The 6884-nt window shown below is 33.4% G+C and overlaps 1 protein-coding gene across 1 annotated transcript in view; it reads left to right on the top strand.

The window, feature by feature from the left end:
* Positions 1–6115, top strand: part of LOC106872513 (golgin subfamily A member 4) — a 254301-nt gene extending 248186 nt beyond the window's left edge. The window contains exon 23 of the mRNA XM_014919531.2: positions 4007–6115. The gene's annotated coding sequence lies outside the window, so the exon portion shown is untranslated. The remainder of the gene's footprint in view (positions 1–4006) is intronic.
* The last annotated feature ends 769 nt before the right edge of the window (positions 6116–6884 follow it).

The raw sequence follows: 6884 nt of genomic DNA, 5'->3' as shown, positions 1-6884 counted from the left end.
GGTTATTTTCATTTTCATAGTATCGTAATTATTAGGTTTCCCTTCGTTATTTCCAGGCTTTATATTGTTTTGCCTTCCTTTTCATTCATATGTTTGTCTGTAGTGTTCTGGATTGGTGCTTTTTGTACATTATTATACATCTCTACGGTCTGGGTTTGTTGTTTTTTGTTTACTTCGTTTTTGCCGGAAATTTTACGTTTGTCCTCGTGTTTTACTATCTCAGTGTTTATATTATTATTTGGCATTGCTGTGTGACTACTATCTAGATTTTCCTGATGTATTTTTCCTTTCAATTGTTCTATTTATATTTCTGATATTTTTTTTTGCTTTTAGAATATATCTTCATATGTTAGCTAGTTTGTTAGGGCTCATTGTTTTATCGAGGTCTTTGTTTACATTATTTTTCTTCCATATTTTATATGTATGTGTTGTTGCGTTTTCGTTTTTTGGGTAGAGCACTGCTGTGAAATAAGCGTGTAGGATCGAAATGTATTCCTCACGTGTCCATTTATGCTGTTTTAGTTTTGTTTGCGGGACATGAGGAACAATGTCCGGCCCTTTATTTTGATGGTTGTCGTTTTCGTAGGGTACCGGTTCGTTCATTTCTGTTGTCAGATTGTTTTGCACGTTCAGATCTTCGTACTTTTTGTGTAACAAGCACTTCTCGGTTGTTATTTTTGGGTGGAATAATACCGGTGTTATTTAATCTGTTTGTAATTTTTTTGTACATGCTGTTTGGGTTCGGAGATGGTCTGATGTTGAGGTAACACGTGTGTTTATGATCGCTGTGTGGGTAGTGGAGGTATCAAGTTAAAATGCATCATTATATTTGGAAAAATAGAAATAAATTTCAATGAGTATTACTTACTCGGATATAGTCCAACCCTTTGTCAGCTGTATGAAATAACAGAAAAAGTTCTATAAATTGGACGTAAAATATACATTACTTTTTATTATGTTTGTGTGTATGTGTGAGTTTGGAGGGATTATCATCTGGGTGAATACCGTGGTGGCTCTCAGTTATGTTCCAGGTTACAGCTTACCACATTGATTAGTATTTAATGTCTATAATTACTATTAGTTGTCATTCACACTGTAAATTCCTCTGGTGGGTAATTATTCACTTCACTGGACAGTAATATTGTCTGGAGTGTATAATGGCAATAATTATAATGATATAGAACATGGAGACTTATTCACCCTCAGAGTTTATTTCCTCTTATTTTACAATTTTATATAGCATAATTTTATGGACTTTATGACTTACACATGTTTTCATTGCACTGATTACAGGCACTTGCAGATGCAACCTGGCACAGTTTGTTTTGGTGCAGCTTCTTCAGGGTCTGTCCATTTGGCTAGTTTCAAACAAATGGAGTTATTTGTTAGTTAGGGTTCGGGTGGAGGTTGAAACTGAAATCTGATCTGTTTGTAGGCTTGCGCGGTTGACCTCAGATTCACACCAGTTGTTGTCTGATCAGTGTTTTGTAGTAGTTGGGTATGCTGTAGCCTTCTTTTCAAGTGTAGTGTTTGGTGCTGTTTATGTTTTGCAGTATACTTCGAATAGAATATATGCTAAATTTGTTAAGGAAGGCCATGAATTTTTTTGAGTTTAGGATATGTTCTTCTATCCATCCTTTCACACTCAGCTGTGGATGGAGCATTGGATTATCTAGAATTTTTTTTGAAATTTCTTCAATGTTTTGCTATGTTTACGTAAGCATCTTAAGGCCTGTTCAAATCTGGTATTAAGTAAATTTGTTTCTTTTTATGCAAATATTTTGGTATAATTCTTCTATACATGACTCACATCTATTTTTCCCTACCCAGTATAGTTTAGCTGTACAGGTTATTTCTCACTCCATATTATAGCTATGGTTCCTGTCTGTAGTTGAGCAGATTAGTTTGCTTAGGCTCATATGATTCATCTTATTTCTATTCCTATATGAGTTTAAGTGATTGGCTAGCCTTCTCTTGGAATTAAAAAAGCTGAACCATATATTATGTCCTTCCCTCAGAATTGATTCTGCATCTATAGACTTAGTTCTTCATCAAACATCTTGAGTCTAATGGGCATACTGCATCTCTGGCACAATTACAGTGACCTAATTCCATGTTTCTATTATTTATTGTGTCATGGCTCTTGCTAGATGTCTGTGCTATCCTTGTTTCTATCGGTGAAGTATTTTTTCTAAGCTTTCTATGCATAGGTGATTGTGTGCTGTTATTTCTAGTGGTTCACACTCCCTGTCTAGTCGAGGTATCAGTTTGTATTAGGGTTGTTTCCTTTTGACTGCTGATTCTTAGATTATTACCCGCCCTCATTACAGTGTGTGTTATTTTGGTGTTATTGTTCTGATCCCTTTTGTTCTTAACTGTTTCTACCTTTTCATTCAGATTCATATTATCAATATTTTCATTGATAGATTCATATTTCTTGTGTTGTCTACTACTTTCACTGGTCCTCGCATTGTGTGATAGGTTATGACTAGTGGAAAAGTCTTCTCGCATTGTGTGATGGGTTATAACTAGTGGAAAAGTGAGTCGGACATTGTGCATATTGAATATTCTTGGGAAAGTGTTTCTCGATCATGGTGCAAAACTGCTTCAGAATACTGGACAGTATTTGTTTCCCAAATGTAGCATTATACCACAGAGTAGTCCTGGAATTACTATTAGTTTTGATATTATTAAGTATTATGTGGTTGTTAGTGTTAGGGCCTTTCTTATTTCTGTGGTGGTTGTTTGGGTGTGTAGGGCATTATTGTATTTCATTGTTGTGTTTTGTATATATGTGCATCTGGGGTGGTTTGCTACATTTCTAATACGGAGCATTCTATGGTTTCTACTGTTATTTTCACTTGGTAGTTTCACAAGAGATTCACCTGTGTTCGAATCTTTTTTATTACCATTCAAGCTGTTTATTCTTTGATTGTATCCTATGTATTCATTCCTGTCTTTTTTTTTTTTTTGGTTCCTCTATCTTCTTGTAGGGTTTTACTAGGTTTTTATGGTTATATTTTTGTGTATTTTGGTGTCTGACAGGTAACCTTATTATATATATATATATCTATTTTGATTTCGTTTCCTAGGCTATACACTAATTTTTCTTTGTATCCTACCTCCTCCAACACTTTGTTATAATAATTCTCATTTTGCTTAAATATCTCCTCATTAGCTGACAGTCTTGATTTGTGGGTGGAAATGTTTAAGACTATAAATAGGGTTAATCACTTGGGGTGATTGCTATTATAGTGAATGTATTTAAGGTTTTTATTAGGTTTATGGTATGGTTTGAATAGGCTAGTACTTAGGTCTAGTGCAACATCTAAGGAGTTGACTGTGTCATGCTCCTCCTCTATTGAAATGGAAAGTCCCATGCCTTTGAAGAATTTGAATAATGTTTTCCTTTGTCTTTCCATTTCCCAGGCGAATAGTGTGTCACCCCTGTATAAGCCTCCCGCAATTTTTTGAAATTCTTTGTTTATGCAGAATAAAATATAAATTCCTACTAGATCAGTTACCTGGGCAATATATATATTGTATACATGTTTCCAAGTCCATTTGCTTTACTGATAATATGGGCCCTACTCTCATCAATGTATAATTAAAATATGATAAAAGACTTGTAATCTTTCTGGGCCCTGGTGCTACAACACCCAATTCACTCACCTCAAGATACAAATGGTCATGATGTACAGAAAGTTTGGGATATGTAAGTCTTGAAGAGCCCATCACTCTCAAGGTTTAATCACAGTTGGAATGACTATCATAAGGGATTTTACCTGATGTTTGAATAACTATTGTACATGTGAGCATAAATATGAGAAATTGACTGACTGACAAATTTCGTCCTTATTATATATGTAATAGATTCTATTGTCGATAACCACAGTTCTGGAGCTGATTGCTTATGTTGTTTTTCTTTATTTTGTAACAATTAGTGCAGCTTGTCATAAATATTTTGAATAATGTATTTTCAAATTTATTTTATCTTTCATTACAGGCCTGGCTGTCACCTTGAGGCTACAAATCTCCAAGAATTGAAACATTCCAATCCAGAAACTTTTGGCTTTCAGTATTCCCCACATTCTCACATGATAATTCTGCTTTCTAGATTCACTTCTCTGTGAGTTTTCTGGTGGAAAGGAAACAGCATCAAGTTCAGGAGACTAGCATCTGCGTCACCAGATAAAAGATGATATAATGAAGAAGGCCCTAAAATATCCCAGACTCTGTTGTTTCTTTTCTTTTATTTTATTTTGTTAGTTGTTTTTTAAGACTGTTATATGAATTTCTTCTTACATTCTTCAACAATGCATTTCTGTAGAACAATGGGCATGTAGTTGCCATAACTACTAATGCCTAATCAATCATCAGTTGCAGGGGATTAGCTATCAATTTTGCAAACTAAAGAGTAATGTTGTTTGTTCTTGGAAAAAGAGAACATTACTAGTAATGGTTGGCATCAGCAAAAAGTTAAACAAGTTCACAAAATTGAATAAGAATATGTACTATGAGAAGTGTATTCTAACATTTGGGACATTAATGTGTGTTGCTGCAAAGGGGCTAAATATAGCCTTCCAACTAGCTTCTCATTGTTTTCCCTAAGAAGGGCTCTGCTTAGAACATTTGAATTCACATCTCACATGTTATCTGAACAATGTTTTGTTTCTATCACGTCATCATTATCGTCTGTCTTTATTGTTATCATCACCATAATTCATTGTTATTCATCTACAAAAACATCAGTCCATGGAATTAATTTTTTAAACAATTGGGGTAATTTCAGTTTGTTAAAAATATTTTTTAACATTATTTATATTCTATAACAATCAATGTATGAATATGTGATTGGGTGTGGGAGATCATTTTACTGTATTTATATATTGAGATTTCTGTTTATGGGTTAATGATTAATATGAATATAGTGATTGGTATCAGACATGTTGCTGTAAGATTGGGGCAGCGGGGTACAGTGCATAGAGAGCAAGAAAGAGAGAGAGGAAGGACAATAAAGAAAGTAAATAAGGATGTATACTGAAATTATTCATGCATTAAAAAACCACATGTATGTATATATGTGTGTGTGTGCATGTATGTATATGTATATATTTATATATATATATATATATATTTATATTATAAAAGATGTTGACATATCTGTATACTTATGTTTCTCCCTCTCTCTTTATATATATATATGTTTATGTGTGTGTGTATGTGCATGTGTATATGTGTATGTATATATATATATATATATATATATATATATATATATGTGTGTGTGTGTGTGTGTGTGTGTGTGTGTGTGTGTGTGTATATATATATATATATATATATATATATATACACACACACACACATAAATGGTATATCGTTCACTTGTTGATATATTCAGTAAAAAAAATACTCATTACACTGGGAGATGAATGTCATTTAATGAATGCAGAAGTTATACTTAAGCTACTTCAAGTTTCATGCTTGGATAGTGAAGAAATTAGACAGGCTTATATAGTGTACAATGTGCAATCTGACAATTGTTGAGACTCAAATAATAAGTCTATTTAGATGTATACACACAAGATTAACGATATTCTTTATTTCCCTCATGTCTTTTAATATTTTGTTCTTGTTTTGTCTTGTAATGTTTTCTTGGTTCTTTTCTCACATTTTCTTATGGTGTAGCCATGTCATTTGAGCCTGAACAATTGCTGGATCATGCATTGTGTGTTATACAAGCCTGTGTGCTTACTATGCTATCCTGAGCATAGTAAGTTGCTCATATTACTATGCTATCCTGAGCATAATAAGTTGCTCATATGTAACTCCTGTATTCATTAAATTATATATATATATATATATATATATATATATACACACATACACACACACACATATATGTATATATATAAACACACACACATATGCATGGCCTTATTCTTTTTTATAGAAATTGCTAACGGTGCTCACTAACAACATATACTAGATGTGTATAGAGACTGATCTATGTTTGCCTATGCGTAAAGTAAACAAAGAATGTAACTTTTCTTCTCAATCTGCTGGTATACAGAAGAAACCAACAAGTTGATTAAATGAAATCGTTGTTCAGAAATATATTTGTTTATGTTACATTTGAGTAAATACTTGCAAACATTCACACACACACAAACGATGAAATACACATGCAATTTATGTATGTATGTATTTTTAAAATTATGAATAGCTGCCATGGTGAAAAATATCCAATGTATGGAATTGAGGCAATATTACATTAAAATAGCCATCTACATATCATACTTAATGTTTATACTCCTTTGTACAGGAAAGTTACTGCAGTTTTTGTCTGAAAAAAATGTGGATGTGCTGTGTTTAAAAAGCATTATATATCAAAAGGAATCAAAAAATTATCTCATCAACAGCTAGTGAGAATGCCAGCTATATTTCAGTATATTTAGGCCTAGTCAATTATGTGAACTTGCTGAGACCCCATATCAGAGGTGACAAATCTCTTCTAGGTATATGTCTAGCTGCAAGCACATATCATTGACGAGGGCCCCAAAAGACTGAAATGGAATTGGTGTTCTCACCAGTTGCACAGCATGTCTATTAGAGATTTTATCTTGGATGAAAACCACAGTAACTTGCTTATCAAGAGTGTGTATACATTCCATGATGCAAAGATGGCTATTGTAATTTAACACTACTTTTGATTGAATACACTGGATTTTTATTCAGCCCGGCGGCTATTTGCAATGGCAGTGAATGTATTAGTCATTGTTTCCTATATAAGAGGTGACAAATCTCATCTAGACAAGTGGCTGGTTGCAAGTATATGTCATTGACAATGCCCAAATGCATCTGGTGTTCTCAATAGCTGTTGC

The sequence above is a fragment of the Octopus bimaculoides genome, chromosome 9 (assembly GCF_001194135.2).
Source record: "Octopus bimaculoides isolate UCB-OBI-ISO-001 chromosome 9, ASM119413v2, whole genome shotgun sequence".
In the NCBI taxonomy this organism is placed as follows: domain Eukaryota; kingdom Metazoa; phylum Mollusca; class Cephalopoda; order Octopoda; family Octopodidae; genus Octopus; species Octopus bimaculoides.
Note: the sequence above shows the minus strand (reverse complement) of the source record. Positions and strands in the feature narration are given on the sequence as shown.